General features: G+C 44.5%; 2 protein-coding genes across 2 annotated transcripts in view; one reads left to right on the top strand and one right to left on the bottom strand.

Moving 5' to 3' along the window:
• LOC140720923 (uncharacterized) overlaps window positions 1-27,176 on the bottom strand; it is a 443,642-nt gene that overhangs the window by 84,318 nt on the left and 332,148 nt on the right. The gene's annotated exons all lie outside the window — the stretch shown is intronic.
• Window positions 1,077-27,176, top strand: part of LOC140720925 (NACHT, LRR and PYD domains-containing protein 3-like) — a 54,885-nt gene continuing 28,785 nt past the window's right edge. The window contains exons 1-2 of the mRNA XM_073035774.1: window positions 1,077-1,190; window positions 15,974-16,070. The gene's annotated coding sequence lies outside the window, so the exon portion shown is untranslated. The remainder of the gene's footprint in view (window positions 1,191-15,973; window positions 16,071-27,176) is intronic.

Genomic DNA, 27,176 nt, shown 5'->3' with positions numbered 1-27,176 from the left:
TCTCGGTGGAATGAGCCTCTGGCTGAATGTAATCCTGTGCCTAATCAGTACATTATGGAGAGGATGGGAGTCATTGTCCAAGATGGCATGCAACTTGGACAGCATCCTCTTATCAGACACCACCGTCAGAGCCCCTTTGTTTAAAAAAGGGAAACATCTCCTTCGTCCTGGAATGAAAAGCCTCATTCTGAGAGCAGATGCGGCGGAGACGGAGGAATTGTGAGAAGGGGATAACATTTTTGCAAGAGACAGGGTGGGAAGAATAATAGTCCAGGTAGCTGTGAGGGTCTGTAGGCTTATAGTAGATATCAGTAGATAGGCCGTCTCCAGAAATGGAGACAGAAATATCAAGAAAGGGGTGGGAGGTGCCGGAAATGGACCAGGTAAATTTGAGGGCAGGGTGAAAGTTGGAGGCAAAGTTAATGAAGTCAACGAGCTCAGCATGCGAACAGGAGGCAGCGCCAATGCAGTCGTCGATGTAGCGAAGGAAGAGAGGGGGATGGATACCCGTAAAGACTTGGAACATGGACTGTTCCACAAAGCCAACAAAAAGGCAGGCATAACTGGGACCCATGCGGGTGCCCATGGCTACACCTTTGGTTTGGAGGAAGTGGGAGGAGCCAAAGGAGAAATTATTGAGAGTAAGAACTAATTCCGCTGGACAGAGGAGAATGGTGGTAGAGGGGAATTGTTTAGGTCTGGAATGCAAAAGGAAGCGGAGAGCTTTGAGACCGTCCAGGTGGGGGATGGAGGTATAGAGGGACTGGACGTCCATGGAGAAGATAAGGCGGTGGGGGCGAGGGAACTAAATCATTGAAAAAATTCAAAGCGTGAGAAGTGTCACGAACATAGTTGGGAAGGGATTGAACAAGGGAGGATAAGACAGCGTCAAGGTATGCAGAAATGAGTTGGGTGGGGCAGGAGCAATCTGAGACAATGGGTCTACCTGCACAGGTAGGTTTGTGGATCTGCAGCTTCGTTCCGTAACCCCGCCCACTTACCTGGTGACGGGCTGGCGACATCGCGCATGCTCAGTACGGGAAGGGCGGTGTTGTTTTTCGTTCTTTGTTGAAGCGGGTTGGCGGTGGGATCGGGATCGGGATCGGGTTCCCATTCCCACCCTCGCCCCTTAGGGCAGGAAGCCGGGGACGGATTATTCTCTGCGGGGCGACACCAACAATTTCCTTTCGGTGAGTATTGAAACAGGTCCGGAGCGGGGAGGTCCCGAATTCAAACAAGAGAACTGGAGAATAAAAGGTGGGGGTGGGGAGGGAGAGAGAAACGGGGAGGGGATGAACTTTCCCGAACTGGCGGCCTCGCCTCGCTTCCTTCACAGAATCTGCCGGGGTCGGTCCGGGTTGTGAGACCTTCACACCGAACCGTCTGAGATGAGCCACCGCTCAGCCCCAGTTGTTCTGGTCCTGTTAGCAGGATGACGTAAACATATTTCCATATTGTTACTGACAGAGATTTTATATAATTTGTGTTCCGTGTGTTAACTGAATGTACTTGCCTGTGATGCTGCCACAAATCAGTGTTTTTCTGTCCCCGTACCTTCCCGTACTTGTGCACTTGGCAATAAATTCAACAGGACCTGAGAGAACTCAGTGAGGTTTGATTAGTGATGATTATGTTGCCTGATTTACTGAGGCTGCGGGAAGTATAGAGCGAGTCCATGGGGAGGCTGGTTTCCATGATGTGTTCAGCTGTGTTCAGTTCTCTGCTGTTTCTGGAAGCCAACAGAAGAAAGTAGCTGTACGAAGGTGTGAGGTATCCGGATGGGATACGTTTTATGGTGTGTTGATGAAATTTGGTGATGCTAAAGTTCTTATTTGTCCTAGTGTTGTCATTTTAGAATCATTTATACAGTAGTATGTACTATTAATTCAGTACCTGTGTTTTGCTGGAGGACCATCAGGGATTGTTCTTGATCCCTTTTCCTACCTGATTCTATCTGCTCGTTCCCTGCCCATCCTGTTCAGTCTTGTCCAGACTGTATCCCATCAGCTCAATTATATCTATCAGCAATCTTTCTTCTAACCTTTGTCTTCATTGCGAAGTAGAAGATAGCGGAGTCAAGGGATATGGGGAGAGGGCAGGAACGGGGTACTGATTGTGTGTGATCAGCAATGATCACATTGAATGGCGGTGCTGGCTAAAGGGCCGAATGGTCTACTCCTGCACCTACTGTCTATTGTCTATAGTTATTCCTGTTTCACCTCACTGTTTTCCAGGAATTGTGTATTATTTTTTGTTAATTGAGGTTACATTGGTACAGAACATGGCAGGGTAAACACAGCCATTTGAGTTTTAGCTTCACTGTTACAAAATATTGCAGTGTTAATCTTTGTCATAACAATTTCAATATAATATGTTATGAGCTCCAGTGTTTCCTTTTCCATTTATTTTTGGTGAGTTACTTCCTCCGTTTCCAGGGTAACAGCCAGCCAGAGCTGGAAGAAGAGTTGCACATTTTATCCCTCTGTGTTCACCACTTCTCAGCGTACAGACAGTGGCCTCAGGAACAAATGCAACAGAATGATAGTGGGAGGAAAGGATGCTGTGAGCATTTACTGTATGGGATGTGTTTACATCAGGGTTAGAAGGAACTGAAAACTGACAAATTGCTGGGGTGGGGTGAGGTGGCATTTACAGAAATCTGTTGAACAGTTTGGGGTGCCCCAAACATTTTGCAACCAAATAATATATGTGCATTGAAGTAGACACAAAAAACTAATTTTGTAGGAAATGTAAAGCAAGGAGGATATACTGGAATCACTCAGCTGATCTGGCAGGATCTTGGACAGTCCCATTTCTGAAACTGGGTCTTCCACAATTTCTCCTTTCACAGATGTAGCCTGAAGTACTGAGTTCCCAGAGTTTTCTATTTTGTGATTTTTCACTAAAACTGCTTTGTTCCTGCTACACTGTGGGGAAACATGGAAGCCAATTCTGCAGGGTGAGATCCCACACAGCAATGATATAGTGATCAAACGTGCTCAGTTTAGCTGCTGATACAAGCTGAAGTGTGTCTGCATCCTCTCACAATCTACAGACCAGAGAACCAGCCTGAGCACTGGCCAAGGCAGAGTCATTAGGTTCCAGTTCTACCTTAGTCTGTGAATAGGAAATGGTAGGAACACAACAGCAAATTGACAATGCCAGAGCATCCTAGGAGAGTCTGTGTGTGGGTTATAATATTGGGATGGAGCCTCCGAGTATATAGAACTGTCAGTATACGGGCTTCAGTCCAGATAGATAAATCTACAAACACCAAAACGTCAAAGAGGAGTCTGTATGTGGGTTATACTGTAATATTGGTGTGGTGACTCTGAGGATATGGAACTGACAGTATACAGGTTGGTAATTCTGCAGCTGGGATCAGAACTCCCTGAGTCTGCAGTGAAGCTGAAATCTCGGGTGGTTAGACGTTGATTATGGGGAAATCACCAACTACACCACCCAGAGGGACGTCAAGCCTCTCAAGTATTCTGGAGATTTTTGAAGAGGTAACTATGGGGATAGGTGAAGTTGGGCAGTGATGTTGTCCGTATGGACTTTGCTAAAGTCTGTAACAAGATTCCACATGGCAGCTGATCTGGAAGATTAGTTGACATGGGACTCATGGGGAACTGAAGAGGTGGATTCAGACCGGGCTCGATGACAGGAAGCAGAGGGTGATGGTTGAAGATGGATCTAGCGAGTGGAGGCCTGTGATGATTGAAATGCGTGTGTCACAATTGAGACCTTTGTAATTCATTATTCATGCCATTGGTTTGTATATGAATGTACGTAGCATGGTTAGCAAGTTTGACACAAAATTCGGGAGTCTGCTTTATATTGCAACAGGTTACTTTGTATTTCAAAGGGACCTTGGGTCTGTTATGGAGATGGACTGAGGAATGACAAATGGTTTTCCATGTGGGCAAGTAAAAGATGGTGCATTTTGGACAGTCAGACCAGAGTGGGACTGGTATAGTGAATGGGAGGGCATGGAGTGTCGTGGAACAGAGTGACCTGGGAGTACAATTGCACAGTTCACTGAAAGTGGACGTGCAAGTATAGAGGCTGGAAACGAAGTCTTTAATCATTCTGGCCTTCATCAGTTAGGGCATTGCATTTTGGATTGTGGACAATATATTGTAGTCATATAAATAGCTGGTGTGGCTGCGCAGAGTATTATGTATAGTTGTGTTCACGCTACTGTAGGAAAGATATTATCAATCCAGAGAGGGAGCAGGATGGGGGAAGGAGCCCATTCACATTGGGGAACGGACATGCAGGGCTCGTCTGTGGAAATGTCTGAGTCCACAGTGGTGTCGAGCAGAGAAATTCACCACTTTTCGGGTCAAACACTGGCAGACTGTTGAGCTGCAAGTGAGGCCAATGGTCTGGGCAAAGTGGACTGAAGTGGTGTTGGAGGGCAAGGATGGACCAGTGTTGGGTCTTACTGAATGACAGGATGGGCTGAGCGGCCTGTTCCTTTCTTGTTGTCTGTGTGTTTAAAGAAAAGAATAACCAGACCCTTCTTGGGCCTGCAGGATGTCACAGTGTGTGTTCCAGGGACCAGTACTTAGAGCCCAGTTGTTCCCAAACTGTGTCAACAATTTGGCGGAGAGACCAAATTCGACATTTCCAAGTCTGCTCTTGGGAAAAAAAAGTATATTTACACATTGTTATTGACACAAAATGTGTATTTTTGATTATTGACAGAGCATACATATTTGTATATTGGTAATGACATAAAACTTGTATTTCTATATTGATAATGATACAGAACTGTATAATTTCTGTTCTGTGAGTTATCTGAATGTACTTGCCTGTGATGCTTCTGCAAATCAGTGTTTCTCTGTACCAGTACCTTCCTGTACATGCACACTTGACAATAAATTCAACAGTACGTGAGACAACTAAGTGAGATTTGATTAGTGATGATCATCTTGGCAGCTCAGTAGGTCAATTATAGAGATAATACACTGTTAAATACAAGACCGTTAACAGTGTCAATTGGCAGAGGGATCTCAGAAACCAAGTTCATCACACCCTGAAAGTGGCTACACAGATTAACAGGGTGGTTAAGAAGGCAATTGGCATGCTTGTCTATTAGTGAAGATATTACATTCAAAATTCAGGAAGTTATGTTGCATAACTTATAAAACACGAGTTAGGCACATCTAAAGTATTTCATACAGTTCTGGTTGTCTCATTCCAGGAAGGATGTCAATGGCCCTGGAAGGAGTGCAGGAGAGGTTTACCAGGATATTGCCTGGATTAGAGGGCATGAGCTATTACGAGAGGTTGGACAAGCTTGGGTTGTTTTCTCCAGAGTGGCGCAGGCCAGGGTGAGATGATTGAGATTCATAAGGTTATGAGACACATAGATAGAGTAGACACAGAATATCTTTTTACCCGGGGTAGAAATGTCCAATACAAGATGCCATGCATTTATAGTGAGAGTGTAACTTGAACTTGCCTGGAGTGATGCTAGTGGCAGATAGACTGGGGACTTTTAAGAGATATTTAGATCAGCACATGAATGTGAGGAAAATGGAAGGATATGGACATTGTTCTGGCAGAAGAGATTAGTTTAGTTAACCATTTCATTAATTGAATAGATTGAGCACAGCATTGAGGGCCTGTTCCTGTGCTGTACTGTTCTATGTTCTGTGTTTCTTGTCAAAAGGTTTCGGGGTAATGGAGGCAAAAAGAGTGAGTGGGAACAACAGGTCAGCTGGAGCCCAATGTGGGAAATGTGAGATCACCCACTTCTGTAGGACAAACCAAAATCCTGAGTGTGTTTAAATTGAGAGGGACTGAGGTGCAGTGGGTAGGGAGGGAGGTCAAAGGTACATTGTATTTATTGTAAGAGTTATTGGGTATAAGAGTGAAAATGACCTTAACAATTATTTTGGTTTGGTTGATATTATACCTGGGATATGGTGTAAAATCTGGCTCCTCATGCTAACACGGGTTATACGGACCAAAGGACAAACTGCCGGAGGAACTCAGTGGGCCGGGCAGCATATGTGGAGGGAAATGGACCATCAACATTTCGGGCCGAGACCCTCCCTCTGGACTGAGAGTGGATGGGAAATAGTCAGAGAAAAGAGGTGAGGGCTGGGGATGAGGCAGGAGCTGGGGAGTGAGAGGTGGATACAGGTGAGGGGGGAGGTGAGAAGGTTGAAACAGTGACAGGGGTCGGAGGTGAGTGTTTGGGGCAACACGGGGCTGCAGAAGATGGAAATTAATTCCATAGAGGATTAACAAAGAGGTTAGAGAGTATTTGTTACAGAGAATGCAATGAAGATTCACCAAACTGATCCCTGGCATGGTGGGGTCGTCATTTGAAGAAAGATCAAATGCAAAAACACCTTCATTTAGAGATTTGAGAACTGAGAGGTGAACACATCGAAATGCACAACATAATTACTGGTTGAACCATGATCCCAGGTTCTGAAAAAGGGGGTGGGGTGGACTGTCCGAGACTGAGATGAGGGGAGATGTCTCCACTTAGAGGGTGGTGAATGTCTGTAAATCCCCACCACAGAGGGCGGTGAAGACTCGGCAATCGTCCTCACATAAAAATGAGGTCGACAGATGTGTGGAGACCGAAGGGATCGAGGAAATGAGGATCCGGCAGAAATATGGCTGAGATGGGAGAGCAGCTGCCATCTTGTTGTTGGTAGGAGGGGCTGAATGGCCACCTCCTGCTGTTTCTCACTTGATGTTTCAGATGCTGGAGTCAAAGCAACACGTACAAACAAGCTGGATGAACTCAGCAGGTCGAGCAGCATCCGTGGAAACGAGCAGTCAACGGTTCGGGCCAGAACCCTTCATCAGGACTGAAGAGGGAGCAGACAGAGGCCCTATTAAGATGGTGGGGGGAGGGTGGGAAGGAGAAGGCTAGTAGATGCCAGGTGAAAAACCAGGAAGTGGAAAGATAAATGGGTGGGGGAGGGAAAGCAGGGAAGGGATAGGCAGGAAAGGTGAAGAAGGAATAGGGAATAGCACACTGGGCAGTAGAAGGAGGTGGAACCATGAGGGAGTGATAGGCAGCTGGACAAGGGGACAGAGTCAAACTGGGATGGGAATTACAGGAAGTTGGAGAATCCAATGTTCATACCAAGGGGCTGGAGACTACCCAGACGGTATATGAGGTGTTGCTCCTCCAACCTGAGTTTAGCCTCATCATGGCAGTAGAGGAGGCCATGTGTGGACATACCGGAATGGGAATGTGAAGCAGAGTTGAAGTGGGTGGCAACCGGGAGATCCTGTCTGTTGTGGCAGACAGAGCGGAGGTGCTTGGCGAAGCAGACCCCCAATCTGCGTTGGCTATCACCGATGTGGAGGAGCCGCACCGGGAGCACCGGGTGCAATAGATGACCCCAACAGACTCACCAGTGAATTGTTGCCTCACCTGGAAGGACTGTTTGGGGCCCTGAATGGTGGTAAGAGAGGAGGTGTAGGGACAGGTGTAGCACTTACGCTTGCAGGGATAAGTACCAGGTGGGAGATCTGTGGGGAGGGTCGTGTGGACCAGGGAGTCACGGAGCGAACGATCCCTGCGAAAAGCAGAGAGGGGTAGAGAGGGAAAGATGTGCTTAGTGGTGGGGTCCTGTTGAAGGTGGAGGAAGTTGCAGAGGATAATATGCTGGATCCAGAGGCTGACGGGGTGGTAGTTGAGGACAAGGGGAACTCGGTCCCTGTTGTGGTGACGAGAAGATGGGGTGAGGGCCGAAGTGCGGGAAATGGAGGAGGTGTTGGTGAGGACATCATTGATGTTGGCAGAAGTGAAACCGCGATCTTTGAAGAAAGAGGGCATTTGAGATGTCCTGGAATGGAAAGCCTCATCCTGGGAGCAGATGCGGCGGAGACAGAGGAACTGGGAACAGGGAATAGCATTTGTACATTTGGCAGGGTGGGAAGGGGTATAATCAAGGTAGTTATGGGAGTCATAGAGGATGTCAGTGGACAGTCTGTCTCCAGAGATGGAGACCGAGGATCGAGAAAGGGGAGAGAAATGTCCGAAATGGACTAAATGAATTTGAGGGCTGGGTGAAAGTTAGAGGCAAAGTAGATGAAATTGATGAGCTCAGCCTGGGTGCAGGAAGCAGCATTAATTTAGTGGTCAATGTAGCGAAGGAAAAGTTGAGGAGCAGTACCAGTATAGATTTGAAGCATAGACTGTTCCACATAACCCACGAAGAGGCAGGCATAGCTGGGGCCCATGCGAGTGCCCATAGCTGAACCCTTGATCTGAAGAAAGTGGGAAGAGCCAAAAGAGAAGTTATTGTGTGAGTACCAGTTCCACCAACTGGAGGAGTGTGGTGGTGGTGGGAAATTGGTGAGGTCTATTGTCCAGAAAGTAGCGGAGGGCTTTGAGGCCTTCTTGATGAATGGAAGTGCATAAGGATTGGACATCCATAGTGAAAATGAGGTGCTCAGGACCGGGGAACTGGAAGTTATTGAAGAGGTGGAGGGCATGAGATGTAAGACTGGAGAGCCTGGAGCCTCTGGCTGTCAAGCAGAGGTCGGCCTAGGACACTTCCCACTGCAACCCACCCTCGATTTACACAAACCCGAGATCAGCCCCTTCCTTACTGCTGCCCGATCAGGAGTACCGCCGGCGACAGCTGGGGTCGGCACCGCGCCTGCGCTTTGCAGGAGGTTTGCCGCGGCACCATCCGAGGCTGGAGGTCACAAGGTCAGAGCGTTTGGCTGCCCCGGTTCCTTCACTGTGACACCCCGAACTCCACATCAACTCCATCCAAACCACCTAGGGCGAACTTCAGTAACCAACAAACCATAATTGCTCTCAGTGATCAGTGATCTGAATGATTCACTCACTTTGAGAGGAAGGGATACCTACAGTTGACATTGTCAAAGTGTTTAGTTTCCCAGGAGACAAAGACCAGGGATGAGAGGGGTTCTGTTACCTGATGCAATCTGTGTTTATCCTGCTGGCAATTCCAGTTTACATCAATAAAACTGTTGTTTATGAAAATCCTAAACAACAAGACACTGCACCGACTGAAGGCACTCCATCCCAAAGCAGATCACCCTGGACAGTCCTCCCCTCTGATGACGCATTGATCACTTTGCGCATGCTCGCATTCCCGGATGGGTGGTGTTTTCCTTTGTATTCTTTGTTGAATCTGTTTTGGGATCGAAAAAAATGCCCCCGGGCAGGGAGCTGGGGGATGGGGAAGACATAAATTTCCCATCGGTGAGTATTGAAACCAGTCCCGAGTGAGGAGGTCTGATGCAGGGCAGTGAGTCCTGTTAACTCACTCAAACTGGTGGCCTTCGCCTGCCTTCCTGGACGGAACCTGCTGGAGTCAGTCTGGGTTGTGGGACCTTCACCCCAAACCGCCTTGGATGAGCTGATGCTCAGCCCTTGTTATTCTGCTCCTCGGGAGGGGTGAGGATGAGGTGATGATGCTGGGAACACACCCATCTTTTGCCCGTTTGGACAAGGCTGTGAGATCTACATCTGACATGTCCTTTCATTGTGGGCGGGGAATATTTCTCCTGACTCCATTCCACTCTTCCCACCGGTCGAAATGCAGCCAAAGTTTCTGGGTATATTACCCATTTGTGTGAGAATTTAGTCTTTTCTATTTTTCTGAGCTACTCAAAAATGTGTACACTTCAATTAAGCCTCCCTCCAGAAGTCCCAGTCTATCTGATATTTCCCCAAAATGAAAATGAGGATCTGGTTTATTGTCACGGGAGACCCTCCACCAGTCACAGGATCCTGTGTCCCCCTCTCATTTTACCACAGATCTGCAGCATCTGCAGGTTTCATTTCAGCCCCGCCACCCCCTGTACTGATGATGTAGCAATCACTTTGCGCATGCTGACTGTTCCTAAACAGGCGGTGGTTTCCTTTCTATTCTGTGTTGGGATAGTCTGTGGGATCGGGATTGGGAGAGGACCCTCGCCCCTGGGGCAGTGAGCCGGAGGAAAAATCACCAGCACAGATTGAATTAAATGCAGCACAAGGCAGGGTAAAAGGAGCCATTACAACTTTAATTTCATTGTTACAGAATGTTGCCGCGTTACTCTTGGTCTTAATTAAACTCACAGTACATGGTGTAGAACTTTGTTATTTGCTTTTTCCGTTATCTTTGGTGAGCCACTGTTCAGTAACAGCCCAAGAAGGAGTGCTGCATGTTTTGTTTTTAATTGTCTGATCACTGCCCCTCAGTAAAAGAGACAAGTCACCTCAGGAGGAGATGTAACAGATTGACAGTGAGGTGGGGAGGTATTGGGGATGGATGTTGTGAACATTGATGTATGGACTGTATTGGAATGAAGAGAAAACTAATGAATATGGGCATTGCATTTCAGCAAAACATCACAAGCATTGTGAAATCAGTTGATGTTTGTGCATTGTTTAAAATAAAAAAAAGAGAACTTACTGGAAATTCTGGGAACACCTCCAGCCTCCCAGATAACCACATCTGCACCAGGTGCACCAAGCAGCAACTCCTCAGAGAATGTGTTTAGGAATTGGAGATGCAGCTCAATGTCATTTGCCTCATAAGGGATGTTGAGGAAGTTCAAAGTAAAAATTATCAGAGTACCTTTAAAACTAATCAGTAAACTCCAAGACCTGAACTTAATACATCCTTGTGCAATTGGATACTGGATTTCCTCACTTGTAGACCCCACTCCATTCAGATTGGCAAAAACATCTCCTCCACAAGCTCCATCAGCACAGGAGTACCACAGGGATGTGTACTTATAACCATATAACAACCACAGTACAGAAACAGACCATCTTGGCCCTTCTAGTCCGTGCGAAACGCTTACTCTCACCTAGTCCCACTGGCCCGCACTCAGTCTATGATCCTCCATTCCTTTCCTGTCCATATACCTATCCAAATTTACTTTAAATGACAATACCGAACCTGCCTCTACCACTTCTACTGGAAGCTCATTTCACACAGCTACCACTCTCTGAGTAAAGACATTCCCCCTCGTGTTACCCTTAAACTTATGCCCCCTAATTCTCAACTCGTCCTCTTGTTTGAATCTCCCCTATTCTCAATGGAAAAAGCCTATCCATGTCAACTCTGTCTATCCCTCTCATAATTTTAAATACATCATCAAATCCCCCCTCAACCTTCTTTGCTCCAAAGAATAAAGACCTAACTTGTTCAACCTTTCCCTGTAACTTAGGTGCTGAAATCCAGGTAACATTCTAGTTACCGTAGATTCCGGATTTTAAGCCGCTACTTTTTTCCCACATTTTGAACAGCTTTGAACTTTGCGGCCTATAATCCGAAACGGCTAATGCATGGTTTTTTTTCATGCCGCCTCGTAAACATTTTGCCTCATGACAGTAGACCAATAAAATTGATGAGTAGTTCACAGAGGTCCAATGAAATTGTACGATAAATCAAGTGCACTTTCACAATTAAATTATTGTAAATCAGTCATTTGTACTCACCCTCATCAACATGGAAAACACTCGAAGCATTGTGCTGCCTACTTAGTTTAAACTATATTTGTTTTCTGTACTACATCGCGGGATGCTATGACGTCACACCCGGTTTCGCGGTGTCTTGTGGGAAAATGCCGGTTTGCGATAAACGGAAAGGAAGGGGGGGGGGGGAGCGCATTACGCGAGCGGCTTTGGATCTGAGCGAACGCTGCTTTTAAGTTAAAGGTGATCAATAACTTTTCCTGGTAGGCTGCAATATATATATTTTTTTACCAGTCGTTAGGAGATATTGGAATGTTGTTCAGTAAAGAAGTATACGCAACGTATATTTAAAAGTAGCCGCGTACGGGCACGGTTCGAAAAAAAGCATTTGCAATATGTATTTGTTTTTGTTACCATATGGATTTAATTAAAAGTTAAAAAAATCCTCACGTTTAATATCTTTCTGTGTAAATATCTCATATTACAACGTGGGACACCTGCGGCCGAAAATCCGGTGCGGCCGAAAATCCGGTGCGGCCTAAAATCCGGTGCGGCCTAAAATCCGATGCGGCCTTTACAATTAAAAAATTGATTTTATTTCTAAAATTAGAGCCAGCGGCTTTTAATCAGGTGCGCTCTGTAGTCCAGAATCTACGGTAATCTTCTCTGTACTCTCTATTTTGTTGAGATCTTTCCCATAATTTGTTGACCAGAGCTGTACACAATACTCCACATTTGGCCTTACCAATGCCTTGTACAATTTTAACATTACATCTGTTACGAACCCCGTAACTGGGTCACTTACCAGCAAAGATAGAGAGGTCCGTTGAAGTCTGATGACACTATTTTTAACAGTATTTATTAGTAAAAATACACGAAAATAATATCAATGCAAATATACAAATATACGTCGTCAATACTAAACCTAAAAGTGCGGGTATAATAATAATCAATAAGAAATAAGCTCTATCGTTGTCAAGGGATAATGAATTGTCCGATGGAAATCTAAAGTTCACTCAGTTCATGCAGGCTGCAGCCGTTGGGGACCGCTGTGTTGCAATTGTTGGAGAGAGAGAGAGATTTGGAGAAAAACTTGCCGGCTTTCCTTTATGATTTCGATCCATCAGGAGTCTCATTGTCATGGCCGTTCACTTGTGGCCTCTCCTTTAGCTAAACCGTTCTTCCGTGATGAGCCCGCCACCCCAGGCAAAGGGAGGACGCATACGAGCCCCCACCGGCTTTCGCTATCAAACGCTGTCACGGGATTTCTTGCGTTTCTCCTGGTGCGTCGCAAAGGGTTGTTCCCCAGACCCTCCTTTATCCTTACTCACGGGGTTTCAGATGTCAATCAGGTTGGGATGATGCAATCCCTCAACCAGACCACTCTGGTTGTCCCCTGAGGGGTTTCAATGAATAGTACAGTACTCAATACACAATTCCGTCTCCAAGAGACAATGGCTGTTATCAGTGGTTCCGTTCCGCTGAGGCCAGGACACATTCCAAACCTTGTGTATTCTGAGTGTTTCTCTCTCATTTCCTGGGTCCCAGACCCGAATTAATAGCGATCTTGCGATTCTCAAAAAGGAGGGGGCGACTTTGTACCCTTCGGCCCCTCAAAGTTGCTTCACATTCATAACACATCCCAACATCTATACTCAATGCTCTGATTTATAAAGGCCAGCATACCAAAAGCTTTCTTCACCACCCTATCCACATGAGATTCCACCTTGAGGGAACTATGCACCATTATTCCTAGATCACTCTGTTCTACTGCATTCTTCAATGCCCTGCCATTTACCATGTATGTCTTATTTGGAATATTCCGACCAAAATGTAGCACCTCACACTTATTAAACTCCATCTGCCATCATTCAGCCCACTCTTCTAACTGGCCTAAATCTCTCTGCAAGCTTTGAAAAGCTACTTCATAATCCACAACACCACCTACCTTAGTATCATCAGCATACTTACTAATCCAATTTACCACCCCATCATCCAGATCATTAATGTATATGACAAACAATATTGGACCCAGTACAGATCCCTGAGTCACACCACCAGTCACTGGCCTCCAACCTGACAGTTATCCACCACTACTCTCTGGCATCTCCCATCCAGCCACTGTTGAATCCGTTTTACTACTTCAATATTAATACCTAACAATTGAACCTTCCTAACTAACCTTCCATGTGGAACCCTGTCAAAGGCCTTACTGAAGTCCATATAGATGACATCCACTGCTTTACACTCGTAAACTTTACTCATAACCTCTTCAAAAAATTCAATGTTTTGTCCAACATGACCTTCCACACACAAATCCATGCTGACTGTTCCTAATCAGACCCTGTCTATCCAGATAATTCTATGTGCCATCTCTAAGAGTACTTCCCATTAATTTACCCACCACTGATGTCAAACTGACAGGCCTATAATTGCTAGGTTTACTCTTAGAACCCTTTTTAAACAATGGAACCACATGAACAATACACCAATCCTCCGGCACCATCCCCGTTTCTAATGACATTTGAAATATTTCTGTCAGAGCCCCTGCTATTTCTACACTAACTTCCCTCAAGGTCCTAGGGAATATTCTGTCAGGACACAGAGATTTGTCCACTTTTATATTCCTTAAAAGCGCCAGTACTTCCTACTCTTTAATCGTCATAACTTCCCTACTTGTTTCCCTTACCTTTCACAATTCAATATCCGAAGAAAAGAAATTATTCAAAATCTCAATCTCTTTCAGCTCCACACATAGCTGTCCACCCTGATTCTCTAAGGGACCAATTTTATCCCTCACTATCCTTTTGCTATTAATATAACTGTGGAAACCCTTTGGATTTATTTTCATATTACTTGCCAAAGCAACCTCGTATCTTCTTTTAGCTTTCCTAATTTCTTTCTTAAGATTCTTCTTACATTCTTTATATTCCTCGAGCACCTCATTTACTCCATGCTGCCTATATTTATTGTAGATCTCTCTCTTTTTCCTAACCAATTTTCCAATATCCCTTGAAAACCATGGCTCTCTCAAACTTTTAACCTTTCATTTCAACCTAATGGGAACATAGGTTCCGTACACTCAAAATTTCACCTTTAAATGACCTCCATTTCTCTATTACATCCTTCCCATAAAACAATTGTCCAAATCCACTCCTTCTAAATCCTTTTGCATCTCCTCAAAGTTAGCCTTTCTCCAATCAAAAATCTCAACCCTGGCTCCAGTCCTATCCTTCTCCATAATTATATTGAAACTTAGCCCCCGGTCTCCTCGCTTTACACCCGTGACTGTGTAGCTAAGTACGGCTCCACCACCATATGTAAGTTTGCTGATGACACCTCTGTTGTGGGCTGTATCAGAAGGGATGTTGAATCAGCATACAGGAAGGAGACTGAAAACTTGGCTGAGTGGTGTAATAACAACAACTTATCACTCAGTATCAATAAGACCAGAAAACTGAATGTAGAATTCAGGAGAGGGAAGCCAGAGGTACCTGAGCTACTACCCATTGGAGAATCAGAGTTGGAGGGGGTCAGTAACTTTAAATTCTTGGGTGTCACTCTCAGAGGTCCTGTCCTGGACCCTTCATAAAAATATAATTGCGAAGAGAGTACAACAGTGCCTCTACTTCCTCAGGCATCTGGAGATTCAGTATGTCATCAAAACTTTGGCAAACCTCTTTAGATGTGTGGTGGAAACTCTGCTGACTGGCTGCATTATGGACTGGTCAAGGAACACCAATGCCTTAGAGCAGAAAATACTACAAAAGGTAGTGAATTTGGTCCAGGATGTCATGAGTAAAGCTCTCTCAACCATTGAGCATATCTACATAAAATGTTGCAGTAGAAAGGCAGCATCCATCATCAAAGATCTTCACCGCCCAGGCAATGTACTTTTCTCGCTGCTGCCATCAGGTAGAAGGTACAGGTGCCTCAGGACATGGAACACCAGGTTCCAGAACAGTTACTATCCTACAAACATTTGGATATGAATGTGCAAGGCTTGACCAGTAAGTTCACAGATGACACAAAATTAGTGGATGGTGTTCATGGTGAAGATTATCGTAGCTTATAGGGGATCTAAATGGGCAGAGGAGTGGTAAATAGATTGAAAAACCAACGCGAGCAACAACGGTTTCATATAGAGGCTGGTGATTATGTGGAGGGAATTGCCAGAGGAAGTCGATGAGGCAGACACAATTGTATAATTCTAGATGCAGTTTGGATGTGTAGATTGAGTGAAGAGGCCGAGGGTGGGGGGAAATGGGCCCATCACAGGAAATTGTGACCATCTCGGTGAGCACTGTGGTCAGCATTGTCTCAATGGGCTGAAATTCTGTATCTGTGTTCTGTTGCTCTGTAACTTTAACAGTATATGCACTGAACAGACATACAGACATGGTGTGGGAGTTGATATTAACAGGGATTGTTTTGTTCCTATGCCAACAGATGCTCTGATACAGGGGATGACGATACTGTTATTTGCAAATACTGTAATCGTACTCTCTCTGGCTCACTGTGGGCTTGTTTGTAATTCAGGGCATCACCAGCAGGTGGAGCTTTCCTGCACTAGGACCAAAGTGTAAACAAGACGACAACAATCAACAATCATCAGTCAGACTCAGAATGGACAAAGGTATGATCACTGGGATCATTATAACTAAAGTTCGGTCATGTTGGCGCACACTAGTACAGATCAAGAGACTTACTTAACTGGGCACAGAAAACTCTCATCAAGCAGTGTTATTGATCCCACTGGTAAAACAGCCTTGAGTCATTGGTCATTCCAACAGTTTCAGTGCAGGGACCTGACACCGGTAATAGTCGAATCACTCCACTCACCATGTAAAGCTTCACCTGAGTGAAAGGAGCAGGGACTCCTGAATCAGGTGGCTGTGAGTGAAACACAGGAATGCAACAGTGGGCTTGTGTGTTGTGTAAAAGTCCAGGATCAGTTTCTGCTTCACCTCGAGACAGGCCCTGATGTGTAAGATATATCCAACTTTCATTTATAAAATTCAGAGCCGGTTTGTAAGAGCATTTCCAGGAATTCAGAGATTGTGTGATAACCGAACATTTCAGGTCTTGGAAGGGCAGCTATCAACTCCCTTCTGATTTTCTCAGTTGCGGCAGAAAGGAGATGAGGGGAGTTTCCAAGATCTGTTTTCTGTAGCCGAGCTGAGAACATTACCAGCATTGAGAATGGTTGAGGATCAGAAGACAGCTCACTCTGGATAAATTTGCAGTCTGCCTTGGTGTTTTAATATCCGAATCCATATTTGGGCTGTGGACAAATGATGAATGTGAGTTCTCAATATTTCTCTATTGAGATTATCTGCTATCTGGATTTAAAATTCCCAGGATCTCTGATGGGAAAACCGGTATAACCAATGACCAGATGTTTCAATCCCTAGTAGGTACTGTGATTGTGCTCAACTCTCCAATTTTAGGTGGAATAAAACAGAGATTACAGCCTGGACACAGGTCTTTTGGCCCAACTAATTCCTGCTGATCTGAATGTCTTTTGTGCTTGCCCCATTTTCCCACAGCTTTTCCCAAATTTCCCTTATAGACTCATTCTATTCTTTTCCCTGCCCACATCCTCTCAACATTGTAATTATATTTGTGTTTGCAGCCTCCTCTGGCTGCATGTAATTTATACCTATCACCTGCCACGTGAACAAATGCCACTTTAGTCCATTTTAAATCTCTTCACTCAAGTCTTAGACTCCCCTACCCTGGGAAAAGACTGACCATCTACTCTATCTACGCCGCTGATTATTTTTATGTACATGTGTAAGGTCACTGTTCAAGCTCCAATTATCCAGGGCAAACGGTCCCAGACGAACCATATAACAGAAAACCCAACATCCTAGTCCAGCGACATACTGGTCATTCTCCACTAAACTCTTTCCAGCTTAATGATGTCCATTCTTTGGAACCAGAGCTCCAGAGCAGATAGTGGAGCGGGGGTGAAAATAAATGATGTTAGAAGTTCATGCAAAGTCAGAAAGAGTCTTTTGTGGTGGTAATAATCTTCTGAGGTGTGTCTATTTCAATGCAAGGAGTATTGTGAGGAAGGCTGATGAGCTGAGTGTGTGGATTGACACATGGAATTACGACATTATAGCCATTAGTGAAACTTGGCTACAGGAGGAGCAGGACTGCCAGCTTAATGTTCCAAGGTTCCGATATTTCAAACGTGGTAGGGGCAGAGGAATGAAGGGTGGGGAGGTAGCATTGCTAGTCAGGGAAAATGTTACAGCAGTGCTCAGGCAGGACAGATTAGAGGGCTTGTCTACCTAGGCCATATGGGTGGAGCTGAGAAACAGGAAAGGTATGATCACTGTTACTGATTCAGCAACAATAAATATATAAGGGAGGCAGGGATTTTTTTTATATAATAAATAAAACATTTATTAAACACTGAAAAACAAACCCCCAGAAAGTAAACAAATGACTAACGCAACCAGAAATCAGCTGCTGTGCAGGAACTTAAACAGTTCTTAAAGGAATAAAGCGAAAACAGTTCTTAAAGCGATGTTGCAAAACTAGTTCTTCAAAGTAGTACTGCAAAAGTTCAAAATGCTGACAGTCCATTAAAGGAGAGTTTTTTTAGATGATTTAAATTCTCTTTCACATCGTGTTGTTGCGGTTCCCAGTCAAACTATACTTTTCCCGGAGAATTTACGATGATGAAAATGAAACAGCTTAAAGGCACTGACCTTTCCTCGATGAAAGTGTCTATCCAACCCTTTCTGCTCTTATTGCAGGGGTGAACACGGCGACAGCCAACAAATTCATTCCGAATGAGGATCAAACACGGTTGAACCTGTTTCACCGTCAAAATCAACTTTCCTCGATCTTTTAGCTCCCGAACACCAATCTTCACTCTCCACTGATTTTTAACTGGCAGTATTGTAACGAAACTGCCGGCAATGACCTTTTAAACTATAGGCAGAAAACAAAACTCCCACCTTTCAACAAAACTGCGTCATAACATTGGACCACGCAGTAGCATGGAGTCAAAATGGCAAATCCAGCCACGAATGGCCTCTCCTCACAGGGAGGGGTCCTCCTTTTATACCCTGTTGAAAAAAATCTGTCACATGACCTCTACTGGCAGGAAAAGGACATCACTCCACCATCACAAGACCATTGCCTTAGGTCCAGTATAGCTTCAACACCATTGTCACGTGACAAGTACAAGATACCCATGGGTACGTAACATACTCAATACTTTGATTTATAAAGGCCAATGTACCAAAAGCTCTCTTTACGACCCTATCTACATGTGACACCACTTTTAGGGAATTATGCATCTATATTCCCAGATCCCACTGTTCTACTGCACCCCTCAGGGTCCTACCTTGTAGGATCCACCTTGGTTTGTCCCTCCAAAATGCAATACCTCACACTTGTCTGCATTAAACTCCATCTGCCAATTTTCAGCCCATTTTTCCAGCTGATTCAAATCCCCCTGCAAGCTTTGAAAACCTTCCTCACTGTCCACTACACCTCAAATCTTTGTATCATCTTCAGATTTGCTAATCCAATTTACCACATTATCATCTAGATCATTGATATAGATGACAAATAGCAATGGACCCAGCACTGGTCACCGTGGCACACCACTAGTCACAGGCCTCCACTCAGAGTAGCAATCCTCCACTACCACTCTCTGGCTTCTCCAATTGAACCAATGTCTAACCCAATTTACTACCTCACCATGTATACCTAGCGGCTGAATCTTCCTAACTAACCTCCCATGCGGGACATTGTCAAAGGCCTTACTGAAGTCCATGTAGACAACATCCACTGCCTTCCCTTCATCCACTTTCCTTGTAACCTTCTCGAAAAACTCTAATAGATTGGTTAAACATGACCTACAATGCACAATGCTATGTTGACTCTCCCTTATAAGTCCCTGGCCATCCAAATTCTTGTAGATCCTATCTCTTAGTACTCCTTCCAATAATTTAGCTACTACTGACGTTAAATTTCCCGGCCTATAATTTCCTGGATTACTCAGATCAACAATCCCGCACCTAATTAATTGATATGTAGTAACATGAGAACGGTTTAAATATACATGTAAAAATGATCATTGGGCTCTCTTCCAGGAAAGATTGGGCTGTAGAGAAGAAAAGGTGTATATCTGAACTGAACAGGGACTGATAAGCTACGGGTGGTGTTAGTAGTCTGCGTGGTTGTGCAGACAGATGTTGTTAAACCTACATATAAAGTTGAAATCAGACAAGTTTATTCCAGACAGGTAGGGATTAGACTATGAGGAGAAATTGTACTGCCTGGGACTGTATTTGCTGTAATTTAGAAGAATGAGTGAAGATCTTATAGAGACATAAAATTATGAAAGGGATAGCTAAGATAGAGGCAGTAAATTTGTTCCACTGGTAGTTGAGATTATAACTCGGGGGCATAGCCTTCAATATCCAATGGAGTTTATTTAGGATGGAGATGCGGAGGAACTGTTATTCCCAGAGTGGTGAATCTGTGGAGATTTCTGCCCAATGAAGCAATGGAAGCTACCTCAGTAAATATTCTTAAGACAAAGTTGGATAGATTTTTGCAAAGTAGGGGAAATAGGTTTATCGGGAAAGTCGGGTAAATGGAGATGAGTCCATGATCACTATGAATTATTGAATGGTGGAGCTGGCTCGGTGGACTAGATGGTCTACACCTGCTCCTATTTCTTATATCAGGAAGTGACAGGTTGAACATGGTGTGACTAATGTTTGGAGATGCGTATATTTCAATTGAAGGACTACGGTAGGACAGCCGGATAAGCTGAGGGAATAGATCAGTGCGCGAAATTCTAACATACGAGCCATCAGTGTGACTTGGTTGTAGGAATGACAGGACTGACAGTTGAATGTTCCGATGTTCCGTTGTTCTATACGTGAAAGCGTGGAAGGGATGCAAGGGGGAAATTTGGCACTGTTAGCCGGGAAATGTAGCACGGCACTACTCAGCGATGACAAACTGAAGAATTCATCTAGTGAGGCTTTATAGGGAGAACTGAGGAAAAAGAAATGTATAACCATGTCAAATTGATTATTTTATAGACCAATAAACAGTCTGCGTGGTATAGAAAGATTTGTATACTGTTGCAAGAAACATAAGGTTGTGATAGTAGGTGATTTAAACCTTCACATTTTGGCGGTGTCTCCCATACAGTAAATGGCTGGGTAGGACGGAGTTAGTCAAATGTGTTCAGGAGATTTTCCTTCATCAGCACACAGAAGTGCTAACTGGAGAGAGAGTGATACAGGAGCTCCTGTGAGGGAAATGAGACAGTGCAGGTGACAGAAGTGTTGTGGAGGGGAACACTTTCCATCCAGTGATTGCAAAGTGATTACAGTCACGGTAATTATGGAAAAGGATAGACCTGGTCCTCGGGGTGAGAATTCACAATCGGAGAGAAGTCATCTTTGATGGTATCAGAAATATCTGGCAAGTGGGCATTGGAGTGGTTGTTTGATCAAAAGGTTGTTCTTGGTCAGTGGGAGCCCATCAAAAGTGTAATCTGAGAGCACAGAATCTGCATGGTCCTGTCAGAGTAAAAGGCAAGGAAACTATGTTTAGAGATCCTTGGTTTTCGAGAGAAATTTTGGCCCTGTTTCTGACACAGGAGGGGTTCATTACAACTAATGGCAGGTTTGAACATATGAAATACTTGCAGACTATTAGAGATGCAATTGAACACTAAAGACATTAACTAGGATGGATAAAATAAGTCATGAGTTTGCTCTAGAACACAGGGTGAAGCGGCATCATTAGAGTTTCTAGAGATGTATTACGAGTAGAAGGAGAGGAAGAAAAAAATGACCCTCTGGAAGGTCAGACTGGTACTTCACGAGTGGAGCCAAACGAGGTGGAAGAGATCTTATAAAGATGTTTTCCCTCTGTAGTTACTCGGGAGATGTACACAGAGTCCGTACAAGTGAGGCAAAGCAGCAGTGAGGTCACAGACACTATACAGATTAGAGAAGAGGAGGTGTTGCTGTCCTGAGGCGAACTGGGGTGAATATAACCCATGGGCTGATGAGCTGTACCCTCGGGACCGATGGGAGTTTAGTGCAGACATTCCTGTGGCCTAGCTAATATTTAACTGCTTCCAAGTGCAGGTTTCCCCCATGAGAGGTAATTAGAGAAATCCTGGTGAACATAAAACAAGGGATGGGTTATCTCTGGAAATTTTCATTTTGCTCACCGAATAGCTCTGCGCCAAACAGACGAAACCAGTTGTAGATTCTCGACCCTGGTCGATACAGAGATTTAACTAATCAGTGGCAGACTGTAAATTCAATATAAACTGTTGAATCCAATTGTCATCACTTGAACAGGAACAGTTTCTCATCCAAGTTGCTGATCTGAAAGTGATGAGTAGGGATGATAGATACCCAGATCTCTCTGAATGCCCATTGAAACGACATCATCTCGTTTAATTTGTGTTTCTTCTGGATCTGTTTCAAGATGGTGCCGTGTTGCGAGCTCAGTTCCACTTTATAATGCAAATTTCTGCGATTTCCTTCGTTTTTTTTGTTCAAGTAGCTGATAGTCACATGCGATATGATAGCTAAGTTATATGGCTGTCTTGTTGTTCAAACCATTTATTATAAATTACTGTAAGTTGCATATTTAGACAGAGACATCGCACATTTAAATGGAGACGTAACGTAAAGATTTTTACTCATTTATATGAGGAATGTAAGTAATAAATTCAATTCAATTCAATTCAAATCCTTTTAGCGCAGCTCTCCCTAGAGATTTCCTCAGACGTGTCTGTATTTGATGAATGGAGACCACCCAGCTCCCCAGGATGTTACAATGCGCTGCTTCCTGTAATGGTGTAAGTCCTGACACAGACTTATCCATCACCCCACCCGAGACCACATCTGTTAGAAAGAAATACGTGCTGGTGAAGGCAACTAATTGGAAATTGGTCCACATTTGATATGTACAAACCATCCATTTTTGTGAGATGCCTGTTCCATTCTTGTTTAGAAATTATAACAGGTATTTGCACACTTTTGCTTCTTTGAGAGGGTGGTGCACAACATTACTATCGGACAGCAGGCCGCTATTCGAACTGCACAATGCGATCTCCTATTAGGGTCTAAAGAGCGTGACATTCCTGTCGCTGTCGGTTAGCTTTTGTATTAAATTAATACTCTTTAATGTCCCATTTTAAATTATCGAGTATCCTGTCCTTGACACACAGGGTGAATTCAGGTTTAGTTATTTTTATTCCCCTGCATTTTCTCTGCCTCTCAGCTACATTTTCCGGCTGAAGTTTGTTCCGCCTGCATCTGCATAGAACATAGCAGAGTACAGACCATTCGGACCACTATATTGTGCCAAACCCATACCCTATTGTCAATCCAACCCATCTATCCCACATAGCCCACTGATTTTCCTTTACACGTATGCAGTTTAAGACATTTACTAATGTCTCTGATGTACGTATCTATCCCTAACCTCACCCCCTTCTGGTGCTTCCTTTGTCCTTATCTCACTGTGTGCAGAGAAAAAGATGTGCCTTTGACATCACGCATATTCTTCCTCCCAGTCACCCTGAACGTGAACCCTCTCACAATAGGTTTGTCGATCTTAGGGGAAAGAAGGACGCTCGTTGCCCACATTCTGTGCCTCTCATTATTGATTGCACCTCCGTCAAATCTCACTTATGCCCATTCGTTCAAAAACCAAAAGCTGACGCTCGCTCGAAACGTCTTTCCAAGGTATTTTCTCTGCACGTTGTAACATCGTGAGAAATTTCTTCTGCTCTCTTTCTAAAGTTTCTTTATCCTTCCTATCATGGGCCGAGCAGAACTCCACATATCGTTTAATCAGTGTTTTATAGAGGTGCAACATTACCTCGCGGCTAACATTACCTAAACTAATTCCCCCATATAACGAAGGCCAACACAGCACACACATTCCTAACTACTATTAGCTTGCGAGACAACATTGAGGAACATGACTTCACGTGGCTTCACGTGACTGTGAATCGCGTTCGGTGGTGTTAAGCGGGTGTTACATCTTGCCCACCGGTGACCTTCAAACTAGAGGAAGAAGGAATACCTTACACCTCCTTTGGTACTGTCGTCACGATACCCATTAAGGTGATATTTTGCCCAAAATGCAGTAAGTAACTGTTCTGAGCTTAGTTTACAATTACGGTGCTAAAATCTATAATTCGTCGAGTGTCCTTGACGTGGTTTCTGACCTCTGGTGATTTCAGAATGACACATTATCTCCTTAAGGTAGAAAGTGGTGATCCGGGCTGATATTCCACAAATGATGTTCAGACTCTATCCCTGGGTGTCAGTCCCGCTGAACACCCATTTCTACTCCCCTCTTATACATGAACCCGGTATTCTGGAAACTCAATGGGATCATAACCTCAAATTCTGACGTCTGTCTTAGGGATGTATCTTATGTTGTAATCTCTGCACATAATGTAGATCTGTGATGCTGGTACTAGCTGGTCAATTTACATTCTGAGGCGGGGTTCTCCTTCACGTGTTGTGGGTCTGTGCACGCACCTTGTACGCGCGGTGGGCAGACCAGGGATTTGTATAATGAATGCAGAGACTCTGAGATATGGAGTCACCCGGACTTACGGTGTGACTTCTGAACCACTGGGACTATTGCAAAATCGATGCGCACGTGCCTCTAAATCACTTTAATAGCCTGAAGAAGCATATGGTCACACCGTCGGGCAGTGTGATTTGTGTTTATTATTGTGAACTCGGAAACGGAGCAGCTCCATTGCCATTCGAGTTGACCTCCCACAGTAGAGCTACCACCCCTGGGTTGTGGGGACGCATGCATCCGTGGGATGGTGCGGTGAAGAGGGTAGGTATGGAACACAGCCCGTTTTCGGGTGAAAAGAATCGGACGTGAAGTGTGATAAGTTTTCAATGGCTTGGGAGTAAGTACTCTGTTGTCCCTTTGTAACATACGGAGTCTGAAGGCAGAGACTGTCTTCAATTCAAACATCAGCCGTATAGCCAAAGGTTTGCTCGAAGTTTGTGGTCTAGCACATGGTCAAGACTGGAACATACAGGGAAGTGATGGGGATGGCCGAAACTGAAGAGGGATGGGACGGGGCGGAATGGAATGTGATAGGATAGTGGACATGACAGGCAGTGATGTGATTAATGCGGGAGGAAAGCCAGTTAGGACGGGAGGTGGGCTCCATGAGGTCCCAGAATTCAGGTCACTAACAGAGTCTGTTGGGATTTCAATTGTCTGCAAAGGAACAAAAAGCTTCTGAATTAGACTAAATGAAATATTCTGGATCCAGATTTGTAACCTGTGACTGGCCTTTCAATGAGCTTGTGCGGGCCGCGGACTGGGATAAGCAGAGACATTGGCGGGTTGCAAAAGTTGCAGATGAACCTCACTCTCAAGAACAACCTGAACCAGGCCGGGAACTGGTCAGCGAGTGGGGGATGATGGGAAATACAGAGAGGAACTGCAGAGGTTGTGCTGAACTTTTTATGATTGAAAACATTTTCTGGGCGGATTCCTTTGTATACTTCTCAAGGTATTTAATGATATCCCATTACAACCGCCGGAGAGATGTTCTTTGTTCAATGAATTCCAAGCTGTGAACTTGATCTCCACTTTACTCTGTGAGCTCCGCCCCGATGCTGCCTGGAGGTGGAATGAATTCAGCTTAATCCTTTCCTGGAACAAAAGGACCATATTCCACTGAACTCGGACCAAGTCCTTCAATTGCTTTCTAAAAATAGCTTCTCTCAACAAATCTAGTGGCAGAGAACTTGAGTCAAATATGAGTACACTTTGTGAAAGGAGAAAGTAAGGAGGTAGGAGAGACTGTGGATTTTCGGCGGATAGGTCGCCTCGGCACTGACCCTGTGCCAATTTAACCCGATCCATATCAGAAGTTCTCCATTTCTCCATCTGAATCCGGTCTCCGCCCGACACTGAACCCGAATCGCTCGGTCTCTGCCCGACCATATGCGGCTCTACTTGTTACTCTCCCGCTGTCACACACACTCTCCCTTTCTTTTTTCACTCTCTCTGTCTCTGTCTCAATTGCCCATTCTTTCTCCGTCTCTGTTTTTCCTTGGCGTTCCCTCTTTTACCACCACCTCTTTCTCTCTTTCTCTCTCTTTCGATTCTTAATACATTTATCACTCTCTCTTTCTATCATTCACCGTGCAACTATCTCAATTATCTCTATTATTTCTCATCCACCCATACCCTTCCACCTCTCCCTCCCGCCCTCCTTCCGTCTCTGGGAGAGGTTAGTCCATTGCTGGTTAGTGACCGGCCTGGTGCCACCTCTGCCCGGGACAGTCTGCCCTTTGATCATTTCGGGCAATGGTTAAAAATGTCACTATGCCGTGCACCCAGACTATCAACATCCCGTTCGCTAATCTGGACTAAATGCGATAAAGAAAGAATTCCTCTGGAGGAAATTTCACGGTCGGTTATAATAAGCACATGCATTTGTAAAGATGGGCGATCAGAAAGCCTCTGAGCGGCTTTGTGCTGGGAAATGCTATCCCCAATGGGATGAGCTGCCAGAGGAAGAAATGGAGGCAAATACATCCAAAATATTTAAACGTTTATTCGACATGCGCAGGAAATATTTCTAGGGATATGGCCCAATCAGTGGTTTTACGGACGAATTCAGGTGGTCTCATGCTCGTCATGGCACGTTTGGGAAGGGCCGGATTCTGTGCTCTGGGTCTGTCGAATAACTACCAATATGATTCGGTTCTCGTGCCTCAAGCGGTAGACAGATAGAGAGAAAGATGGACAAACACGCAAACAAAATTCAAAAAACAAGCAAACAAACAAATCAATAAATAGATGGACCGACCGATAGATAAATAAGTAAATAAATAAATAGATAAATTAAAATCCGTCGAAATTTCTGTTACTGTGAATAGCTAAGCGAGTAAAAGATGACCTGATTTCCAAAAGGCATAAAGTTAAAGACTTTTTAAGAATTAACTTTTAAGAATTTTTAATTAAGAAATTAAAGACACCTTCTTTAATATTTTAAGCAAGATTACCTTTTTTTATTTCCATCTTTTACGGTTTCAAAATAACAAAAAAGGAAAAGGGCCCGAAGCAAAGATTTGGGCACCCTGCATGGTCAGTACTTAGTAACACCCTTTTTGGCAAGAAACACAGCTTGTAAATGCTTTTTGTAGCCAGCTAATAGTCTTTCAATACTTCTGTGGGTATTTTCGCCCATGCTTCCTTGCAAAAGGCTTCTAGTTCTGTGAGATGTTTGGCTACCTTACATGCGCTGCTGGGAACGTAGAAGATTTGGGGGAGATTTGACAGAGGTCTGCAAAACCATGAGGTGTATAGGTAGGGTAGATAGGTAGAGGGACGGGGAGAGTGAGCGTTAGCTCGGGATAGAGCGGAGTGAGGCTTCCACTTTTAATCAGCATACCACTACACCCCCCACAGACACTCGTGCTCATTTTCAATCAGTGCGTCAATCCCTTTTTGACTGCCTATTTAACGTATGTGGTATTTTCAATGACAACGCAGTCCCTTCCTCTGGCCATTTGGAAATAATAACTTTTAAGAGAAAAACACTCCACAGTTATTTCCGGCGGGGTGCGGATCAACAACCATTGCTTGTGAAATGAAACCGACAGTTAGCCGTGGACCGGGGGGGGGGGGGGGTTTCTTGTGACAACAGTGTATAGAAAATAGT

Source organism: Hemitrygon akajei, unplaced genomic scaffold (genome assembly GCF_048418815.1).
Source record: "Hemitrygon akajei unplaced genomic scaffold, sHemAka1.3 Scf000048, whole genome shotgun sequence".
Lineage (NCBI taxonomy): Eukaryota > Metazoa > Chordata > Chondrichthyes > Myliobatiformes > Dasyatidae > Hemitrygon > Hemitrygon akajei.
Note: the sequence above shows the minus strand (reverse complement) of the source record. Positions and strands in the feature narration are given on the sequence as shown.